Source organism: Sus scrofa, unplaced genomic scaffold (genome assembly GCF_000003025.6).
Source record: "Sus scrofa isolate TJ Tabasco breed Duroc unplaced genomic scaffold, Sscrofa11.1 Contig297, whole genome shotgun sequence".
NCBI classification, from domain to species: Eukaryota; Metazoa; Chordata; class Mammalia; order Artiodactyla; family Suidae; genus Sus; species Sus scrofa.
The window spans coordinates 224,596-235,346 of record NW_018085169.1 but is presented as its reverse complement, the minus strand read 5'-3'; the positions used below and the strand labels follow the sequence as shown (position 1 = coordinate 235,346).

General features: G+C 41.3%; 1 pseudogene across 1 annotated transcript; it reads left to right on the top strand.

Annotated features, from left to right (window-relative positions):
• Positions 1-10,508, top strand: LOC110258704 (annotated as a pseudogene). Its single transcript, XR_002341224.1, has 4 exons — positions 1-79; positions 275-612; positions 8,915-9,019; positions 10,465-10,508. The product of XR_002341224.1 is annotated as an immunoglobulin kappa variable 1-6-like (transcript).
• The last annotated feature ends 243 nt before the right edge of the window (positions 10,509-10,751 follow it).

Sequence of the window (10,751 nt, the reverse complement as noted above, 5' to 3'; positions counted from 1 at the left end):
AGTCAGTGGCTGTCAGGACCCAGCATGGACATGAGGGCCCCCATGCAGCTCCTCGGCCTCCTGCTGCTCTGGCTCCCAGGTGAGGAGGAGGACCCTCAGAATGACTCCCACTGCTGATACCCTTCCACTCATCCCTGTTCACTGTGGGACCCCTGAGTGTCTCTGTGTGTCTAGGACATGGGAGCATCCCCTCAGCCACTGTGCTCAGTACCTCTGGGCTCTCCAAGGAAGTCCTCTGATAACAGGAATATATGTTTTTTGTTTCCCCTCTCAGGTGCCAGGTGTGCCATCCAGGTGACCCAGTCTCCAGCCTCCCTGGCTGCATCTCTCGGAGACACAGTCTCCATCACTTGCCGGGCCAGTCAGAGCATTAGCAGTAATTTAGACTGGTATCAACAACAACCAGGGAAGGCTCCTAAACTCCTCATTTATAAGGCATCCACTTTGCAAAGTGGGGTCCCATCCCGGTTCAAGGGCAGTGGATCTTGCACAGATTTCACCCTCACCATTAGCGGCCTGCAGCCTGAAGATGCTGCAAAATATTACTGTGTGCAGGGTATGGTTTTCCTCCCACAGTGTTACAGGACAGCACAACACCCCCCCGCCAGGGAAGTAGGTGTGTGAGTTTGGGATTCCCCAACTGCTCCTGGTGCCTCTATCAGCTGAGAGCCTGTCTAGGAAATACACACCCTTTGAAGGTCAATGGAAGGTTTTAGTAGAAGCACCAGGGAACCTCATAGGCAGCCTAACTCTCTCTCTGCCCCTCCTCAGTCCCCACAGCACAGAAGTCACATTGTCTCTCCTGACTCAATAAAGTCAGAGACAATTACCCTGAATCATCTGGTCTGGGGCATCACGATTCATAGATCACGGTGAAGATATTCTTGATAGTCCAAGAAGGAGTTTCTTGATAAATATAAATTATTTTAGAGAATTTGAGTTCTAATCATAATTCATCAAATGTACAGTGATTTCCCATAGATACCCTTTTCCACACCTATGTGGCCTCCCTTATTTCCCACATTTGACTCCTCCCCTCACCCTGGCACATGTCTTATAGTTGATGAGCTGCACTGATTCACTATTATCACCCAAAGCCCATGGTTGATGTTAGGGATCACCTTTGGGGTTGAATATTCTATGAGTTTGAAAACATCATAATGACCTGCTTCCACCATTAGGGCATCACACAGAGCAGTTTCACTGCCCTAATATTCCTCTCTTCTCCTCCTGTGATCTTTCCCCACAAGCCCTGACCACCATTGATCTTTTCACTGTTTCCATAGTTTTGTCTTTTTCAGAACATCATACCTATGGGATCATACACTAGGTAGCGTTTTCAGATGGATTTTTTTTTCACTCAGTAATGTGCATTTTAAATTTCCTCAAGTCTTTTCATGTCTTGTTAGACCATTGCTTTTCAGTGCCAAGCAATATTCCATGGTCCAAGTGTTCCCCAGTTTACCCATTAACCTACTGAAGTTCATCCAAAGTTGCTGCCCAATTTTGGCAATTGTGAATATTACACTGGAACCATCATGTACAGATTTTGGGTCAAAAAGGACAAAGTGTTTTCACAAAATATTCTGTAAAACTTAACTAGAATGGTACATCATATTCAGGACTTGGTCAGGGAAAATCCTGAATTTTATTTTATTATATTTCATTTTATTTTAATTACTCAATGAATTTTACCACATTTATAGTTGTACAATGATCATCACAACCCAATTTTATAGCATTTCATCCCAAACCCTCAGTGCATCCCCCCCACCACCCACCTGTCTCATTCAGAAACCATAAATTTTTCAAAGTCTGTGAGTCTGTATATGTTCTGTGAAGAAGTTCATTGTGCCCTTTTTTTTCAGATTCCACATGTAAGTGATAGTATTTGATGTTGGTGTCTCATTGTCTGACCGTCTTCACTTAGCATGATAATTTCTAGGTCCATCCATATTGCTACAAATACCATTATTTCATTCCTTTTAATGGCTGAGTAATATTCCATTGGGTATATGTACCACTTCTTCTTTACCCACTCCTCTGTCAATGGACATTTATGTTGTTTCCATGTCTTGGCTATTGTATACAGTGCTGCGATGAACATTGGAGTACATGTATCTTTTTGAGTCATGGTTTTCTCTGGATAGATCCTCAGGAGTGGGATCAATGGATCAAATGGGAACTCAATTTTTAGTTTTCTGAGGAATATCCATAGTGTTTTCCACAGTGGTTTCACCAATTTACATTCCTAACAATGGTGTGGTAGGGTTCCTTTTCCTCCATACCCTCTCCAGCACTTACTGTTTTTAGACATTTTGATGATGGCCATTCTGGCCAGTTTAAGTTGGTAGCTCATCATGGTTTTGATGCACATTTCTCTAATCATGAGTGATGCTGAACATCTTTCATGTGTTTTTTTGCAGTCCAATGTCTTCTTTAGAGAATTGTCTGTTTAAATCTTCTGCTCATTTTTTAATGGGGTTGTTTGTTTTTTTGGTATGGAGCTGAAGAAGGTGTTTATAAATTTTGGAGATTAATCCCTTGATAGTCACTTAACTTGGAAATATTTTCTCCAATGCTGTGGGTTGTCTCTTCATTTTGTTTAGTGTTAACAATTTAAGATAGGTTTATATATCATTCTTTGTCCTGATCATGGTTCTGGTTAATAGTTTTTCTTTTGCTATTTCTTTATCATGTTTTGTAAAGATACACATCCTCTGGAAACAATATAGCACCTAAGAGTCAGAAGACACTGAACCAAACTTTTTGTGATGCATTGTCTTGTAGTGGATAAAGAATAGGTTTTGCTGTAAAGAAACCACATCAGCAACCTAAGTTCCTCCTTGCTGGTAGAGAAACATCTCTTACTGATCAGTAAATAGCCACTGCAAAAAATCATCAAATGAAGAGAATCATTCATTCTCAAGGGTAGGCCCCTATAAGAAGAAAATGACAGTTGAAAACTGAAATTCTTTGGGCGGCAGATATACATTTAAAAAGCTATGAAGGACTTTCCACTATGATGCAGTGGGTTAATAACCAGGCTTGTTTCTGTGGAGGCCCTGGTTCAATTCCCTGCCTGCTGCAGTAGGTTAACGATCCAGCATTGCTCCAGCTTAGATTACGTCCCTGGCATGGGAACTTCCATATTCCACTGAGGAGCCCAAAACAAGAACTAAATTTAAAAAAGCTACCAAGAAGAAAACCTGTCACACCATTCTTTTAGAATGCATAACGTATAATTAACCATGTAATAGCAGATATGAAATAACACCCCAAAATCCAAAATCTACATGTTCAGAAGGGACATGTTCAAATACGTGTAGTGTAAAAGGGTAACAACACAAACTCAAGAATAATGATAAAATGAAAATACCACCCTGAAAATGTACACAAAAGGAGGAGTTTCCCAAGGACAATAGTAATGACTGAGGTAAGAGGATGCAAGAATGATTGGGAGGAAGAGAGCGAGGAACATTTGCACTCAGTAACTAAGCTGAGATCAGGTGCCATGAATAGTAAAGCAGTTTCTTCTACTCTTGCCACTTTCTGATTCTCCTTTTTCTGCATATCTTCCTTCCTACTCCTTTAACTTGGACCAGATCACAGTCTACACAAGCAGCCCCATGCAAAGTTAGTGGGAAAAATTACTAAAAATTCAAGGTTGTTAATTTTCAAAAATCTTTGGTCAAATCAATAAAATTAGACTCAAATCAATAACATTAGAAGCAAAAAGTGTGAAGTTACAATGGACATCACAGAAATACAAAGAATCATAAGAGACTACTACCAATAAAATGGATAACCTAGAAAAAATGGAGCAATTTTTAGAAAAGGATAGTCTTCCAAGACTAATCCAAGAAGAAATAGAAAAGATGAACAGACCAATCACAAATACTGAAACTGAAACTGTGATTAAAAAATGTACAACAAACAAAAGCCATGGACCAGATGGCTTCACAGGTGAATCCTATCAAACATTGAGAGGAGAGATAACACCTATCCTTCTGAAACTATTCCAAAACATTGCAGAGGAAGCAACACTCCAACCATTCTATGAGGCCACTATCACCCTGATACCAAAACCAGATAAAGATATCACAAAAAAAGAAAATTATAGGCCAGTATCACTGATGAATGTAGATGCAAAATTCCTCAACAAAATGCATGCAAACTGCATCCAACAATATATTAGAAGGGCTAGACACCATGATCAAGTGGCATTTATCCCAGGGATGCAAAGATTTTTTTCAATATCCACAAATGAATCACTGTGATACACCACATTAACAAACTGAAGAATAAAAACCATATGATCCTCTCCATAAATGCAGAAAAAGCTTTTGATAACATGCAATACTCATTTCTCATAAGAACCTTCCAGAAAGTGGGCACAGAGGGAACCTACATCAACATATCAAAGACCATATATGGCAAAAGCACAGCTAACACCATGCACAATGGTGAAAAGCTGAACAAATTCCCACTAAGACTAGGAACAATACAAGAATGTCTGCACTCACCACTATGGTTCAACATAGTTTTGGAAGTCCTAGCCATAGTGATCAGAGGAGAAAAAGAAATTAAAGGAACCCAAATTGAAAGGAAGAAGTAAAACTATCTCTGTTTGCAGATGACATGATACTATACTTAGAAAATCCTAAAAATGCTACCAGAAAACTGTTAGAGCTCATCAATCACTTTGGTAAAGCTGAGGGATAAAAAATTAACACCCAGAAACTGAGAGAAGACCTACAATGAAAGATCAGAAAGAGAAATCAGGGAAACGATCCCATTTACCATCACATCAAAAGGAATAAAATACCTAGCAATAGACCTATCTAAAAGGACAAAAGGGCTGTACTCTGATAACGGTAAGACACTGACGAAAAAAATCAAAGATGTGGCAAACAGGTGGGAAGATATACTTGCTCTTGCATGAGAAGAATCAATATTGTCAAAATGATTATACTACCCAAGGCAATCTACAGATTCACAGAATCCCTATCAAATTATCAAGGACGTTTTTCACAGGACTGGAGCAAACTATTTTAAAGTTTCTTTGGAAGCACAAAAGACCCAGAAGAGCCAAAGCCATCCTGAGAAAGAAAAATGGAGCTGGAAGAATCAGGCTCCCTGACTTCAGATTACACTACAAAGGTACAGTCATCAAAACAGTACTCTACTGGCACACAAATAGAAATCGAGATCATTGGAACAGTATAGAAAGCCCAGAATTAAAACCACACACCTACAGTCAACTAAAATATGACAAAGGAGGAAAGAATATACAATGGAGAAAACAAAGTCCCTTCAATGAGTGGTGCTGGGAAGACTGGACAGCTACATGTAAAAGAATGAAATTAGAACACTTCCTAACACCATGCACAAACATAAACTCAAAATGGATTAATGACCTAAATATAAAGCAGGATATTATAGAACTCTTAGAGGAAAACATAGGCCAAACACTCTCTGACATAAACCATCGCAATATCTTCTCAGATCCAGCTCCTAGAGTAATGACAATAGAAACAAAAATAAACAAATGGACCTAATTAAACTTAAAGTTTTTGCACATCAAAGGAGCCCCTCCAACAAAACACCCACAAAAAAATGAAAAGAAACCCACAGAATGGGAGAAAATATTTGCCAATCAAGTGACTGAAAAGGGATTAATTGCCAAAATATTAAACACCTCTGGCAGCTCAATACCAAAAAACAAACAAACAAACAAACAAACAACCCCATCAAAAAATGGGCAGACCATTTAAACAGACAGTTCTCCAAAGAAGACATGCTGATGGCCAAAAAACACATGAAAAGATGTTCAGTGTCACTCATTATGAGAGAAATGCAAATCCAAACTACCATGATGTATCACCTTACACCGGCCAGAATGGCCACCATCAAAATAGCTAGAAACAATAAATGCTGGAGATGGTGTGGAGAAAAGGGAACCCTGTTACACTGTTGGTGGGAATGTAAATTGGTGCAACCACTGTGGAAAACAGCATGGAGATTCTGCAAAGACTAAATATAGAATTACCATGGGATCCAGCAATCCCACTCCTGGGCATATGTAGCCAGAGAAAACCATGACTCAAAAAGATACTTGAAAAGCCTTTGTACAACTATAAATACAATAAAATTCAACAAAATGAGGAGTTCCCATCATGGTTCAGTGTTTAACGAATCCAACTAGGAACCATGAAGTTGTGGGTTCGATTCCTGGCCTTGTTCAGTGGGTTAAGGATCTGGCAATGCCATGAGCTGTGATGTAGGTTGCAGATGCAGCTTGGATCCTGGATTGCTGGGGCTCTGGCGTAGGCCCATGGATACAGCTCCAATTAGACCCCTAGCTTGGGAACCTCCATGTGCCACAGGTGCAGCCCTAGAAAAGACAAAAAGACCAAAAAATAATAAAAATAAAAATAAAATAAAATGAAATGAAAACTATCTGAGAAAGAATATATGTATATGTATTAACTGTTCACTGAAGCACTGTATACAATAGCCGAGACCTGGCAGCAACCTAAATGTCTGAAGGACGTAGGCCTGGGCCCTGTTAACATTCCACAGTGTTGGTGTAAAGCAATCAACCTGGAACCTAAGTCTCTGGCCACAGCCCCCTTCCTTAGAAGAAAGAAGTTAGCTGATAAGGAGGACTGCAGATGCTACAAGCTTAACCATCAAATTACTTTGGCACCATCATTAGCTGCCTGCTTGAAGTCAGGAAATATGGTCCTTACCTTAAATCATTATTATTATTACCTAAACACTATTACTAGTTAAGCTTTGAAGTAATTTAGCCACCGCTTTGCTTTCATACCCCTACTTATGCATGCTCACCCCTCCCAACCTGGATGTAAGTTTGCCTTGATAAATGAGATCCATTTCTTTGTTTGGGGCTTCACACTCAAGCCACTTTTAGGCAGTGTGTGGCCCTGGCCAGTAATAAAGACTCGTAATTTGTTTCTTCTCAGTTGGAGTGGTCTCTGTTCTTTCACAGCACAACAGTCCATCGACAGGGGACAGTGACAAATTAGCTACAAAAGCATGCCAAATTCTGTCTCTATATAGCTTCTCCTCCACCTTCCTGCTGTTGATATCACTGGTCAGTTTTGCACATCATTGGAGCCTGTAGACTACAAGTTGCTTTTTATGTATTTGTCTTTTAAATATAGAGAAAATAAAAGCGAATTTACAAATCAATCTTATAAAAATAAGAGCTTTTTTTTTTTTGTCTTTTTTTGAGGGTCGCTCCCGCAGCATATGGAGGTTCCCAGGCCAGGGGTCTAATTGGAGCTTAGCCACCAGCCTACACCAGAGCCACAGCAATGTGGGATCCAAGTCTTGTCTGCAGCCTACACCATAGCTCACGGCAATGCTGGATCCTTAACCCCGCTGAGCAAGGCCAGGGATCAAACCTGCAACCTCATCGTTCCTAGTTGGGTTCATTAACCGATGAGCCACAATGAGAACTCCAAAAAATAAGAGCTTTTTTATAATTATTCATGCATTGGCCTTTAGTCAAGATTTTTGTTTCTTATGGGATCTTGAGATCCTGCCTAGCTTCCTTTTATTTCAACCTGCAGGACTCACTTTATATGTCCCACTGAGCATGTCACTCAGCCTAGTCTCAGGTGGAACCTGCATCAAAAATTCTATGTTATTATGTCATAAAACTGCCATGAGATGGCAGATGAACACCACAATAAACAAATGTTACAGGCCTGCTCTTAGAAATACTGAGAAAGTAACAGCTGTATCCTCGCATCACTGGTTCTAAAGCTTCATGCATATGAAACAATATGAAATTCATACAGTATATTCATAGTGAAATTATATTTATTCACATAGGCATCACATGTAACTTAATATATGGTTATCTAGGTTGGGTAAACATGTTTCCTATAATAGATGTATTTACTTTAGTATTTTAAATGTACATATCCTGTTTATGTGTAGCATATAAGTGATTTGTATTTTATATAACTGGCTCATTTATTTAACTGGTACCCCCTTTCCTTCTAGCCAGAACCCAGTCTGGCTGAGAGTAGACTCTGGGGTGGGGACAGTTGCTGACCCCTCTCTGTAGACTCAAGCAGGGTCAAGATCACTCAGGATTAGGGGAGAAGCCCTGGGAACAGCCACAGAGCCCACAACGAGCTCCAAGGTGCTGGCCACTCTGGCTGTCACCCTGGCCCCTGGGCTCTCAGGGGGGTTCAGCACCATGTGGTGTCAATAGTATCCTTCCTTGCCCCTGACAGTCACCCCACACAGGGACTTTGGTCCCTCAGGTCAGGAGAGTGGCTCCTCCTTCCATGGCCCTAGTTAAAGCCCAGCAGCTCTGGAGCAGCACAAGTCAGACTATCCTGGCCTTGGAAGCACAGGCCATGTATCCACAAACTGCTGAACCTGACAAGGTCAACTAGAAAATTAGAAATATGACTCCATTTGCCTCCTGTGGCCCTGCTCTGTATGTGAGTGTGAATACATGTATTTAATTTTTACAATTTACCTATTTATTATTTTTCCTTTTTCCAGACCTACCTATGGCATATGGAAGTTCCCAGGCTAGGGGTGGAATCTCAGCTTCAGCTACCAGCCTGCACCACAGTCACATCAATGCCGGATCCAAGCCTTACCTACAGCCTATGACACACCTTGTGGCAATGCAGATCCTTAACCCCTTGATCTAGGTCAGGGATCCAACGCACATCCTCACAGAGACTATGTCAGTTTCTGAATCCCCTGAGCCACAAGGGGAACTCCCCTAGTACATTCCAACCTATCTTGTAAAGGTGACTTTGCAGTCTCTCACTTCAACACACAGTGAACTTCAAAATGAGGCAGAAGTTCTTGGCCATGTCCACAGCAGGCCTCCCGTTTCCCCTTGGGTCTCTAGATCCCCACCTCTGCCTGCTGAGCGTGGTGAGCAAAGGGGAGTCCCATCAGGCCCAGGAGGAGCAGGGATTAGGGGAGCCCCTGGGGTCAGCCCAGGCAGGGGGATGTGAGAGTAATGAGGGGTGTGAGCAGGGCTTCTGAGAAGGACTTTGAATCCTCACACAAAAGGGCAGGTGGACAGCTTCCCCTTGCATTCCTTCCTGACCCAGTCCTGGGAGGCCACGATGCTCAGAGCTGCCGCAGCCCTCCTGACACCATGAGGCATTAATCCTGAGACTAAAAAGCCAAGCTGGTGAAGGTGGTGAATCAGAAATCAGGAAGAAACTATGTGCTTTTTGCGGTCACTGAGATGCTGCTCAAATCCTAAAAGTTCCAACCTTCAGTCTTCCTACTGCTTAATAATATATTGCTGATAATTCTTTCCGTTGCTTCTGTATAATTAACGCAAAATTAAGATTGAGAGCAATATGGTGGCAAATATCAGAGAGTAGAACTCCATGTGAGTGCCATGATCAAACGCCTTGAAACTTAAATGGGTAAATGTAGCTGAAGACTTGAGGAATTATCAAAAAAAAGGACCAATTGAAACTGCATGCATCTGTGGTGTAGATGTTTAGACTTAAATTTCTGGTGCAGCTTGACCTAGAGATTTCTGTGAGTGCAAGGTATGTCCACTGCTTCCTAAGTCTTGGCCCTGAGCAAACCCCACCCACAGACTGCAGACCAGCTTAGAAGCACCCGCCTGAGACCTGCCTAGATCAGCCAAATCCTTCTTAACATTAGCTCTTGTAAATATGAATGTAAATGTTTTGTGTTGAGAGCCACAAAGTTTTCAAGGGGTTTTTTACAAACCACTATTTTGCAACTGTTGTTTAAATCACTGTTTACATGTCAACATGTATAGATAGATGAATTTTATTAAAACTTGTGGAATAAATATGACTATTTAGCAATCCATTCATACTGAACTATCCAAACCTTAAGTATATAAAATTAAAACGTATTGAGGTGAAAACAGCTCATTTTTGGAAACTTCTTAAAAAGAGATTTATATCCAATAATCCTGATATATTTGCTATATTATGTGATGCATATCCTTACATGTGCATATCCAGATACACCCATGTCCAAATTTACATAATTCTATCTATATTTCACACTCATATAAATGTATCGACACAAATGAAAGAGAGCGTGAATAGGGGGTGTGTGTGGAGCTCTGTTAAGAACGCTGATCCATGATAACTCTAGGCATCATCAAACAATTTGTAGAAATTTTGTTTTCTGCCTTTTCCATTTGAAATTTCTAAGGAAATGGCTGTTTTTTCCTCACCTTCATAATGTAGACCTCAGGGCAAATGATGGATCCAGATGAAGGGTGACCCTTGAGGGAGGTCATTCCCTTCCAAGATGGAGCTGGAGTGAAGGGATCTGGGTTTCCCACAATGGAGCTGGAGGTGAATGTGCTGTTGTTTGTAAAGGAAATGTCCAGGAGAAATGTTCTGTCAGGAGGTATCACGTGGCTCTGCTCACCTGGCTTTCCTCCCTCAGGTGTCACCTCACTGTCAGTTGCTCTTGAAGAGGATGACCTTTGACACCTGGCCCCTCTTCCATGTGAAAGTCAATTTTCACATGGCCCAGACAGGACTGGATAGCATGGATGCTCTAGAGGCAATGGGCTCAAAGAGGAATCAGGCAAGGTTGCATGAGGTCCATGACTGGGCCTGACCCTGCAGCCTCCCTCCATATTCCACTCCGCAAAGCTTGTCACACACAGTCCAGATTCAAGGGTGGGCAAATAGGTTCCACCTCCTGATGGAGGAGCTGCACAGTCCCAG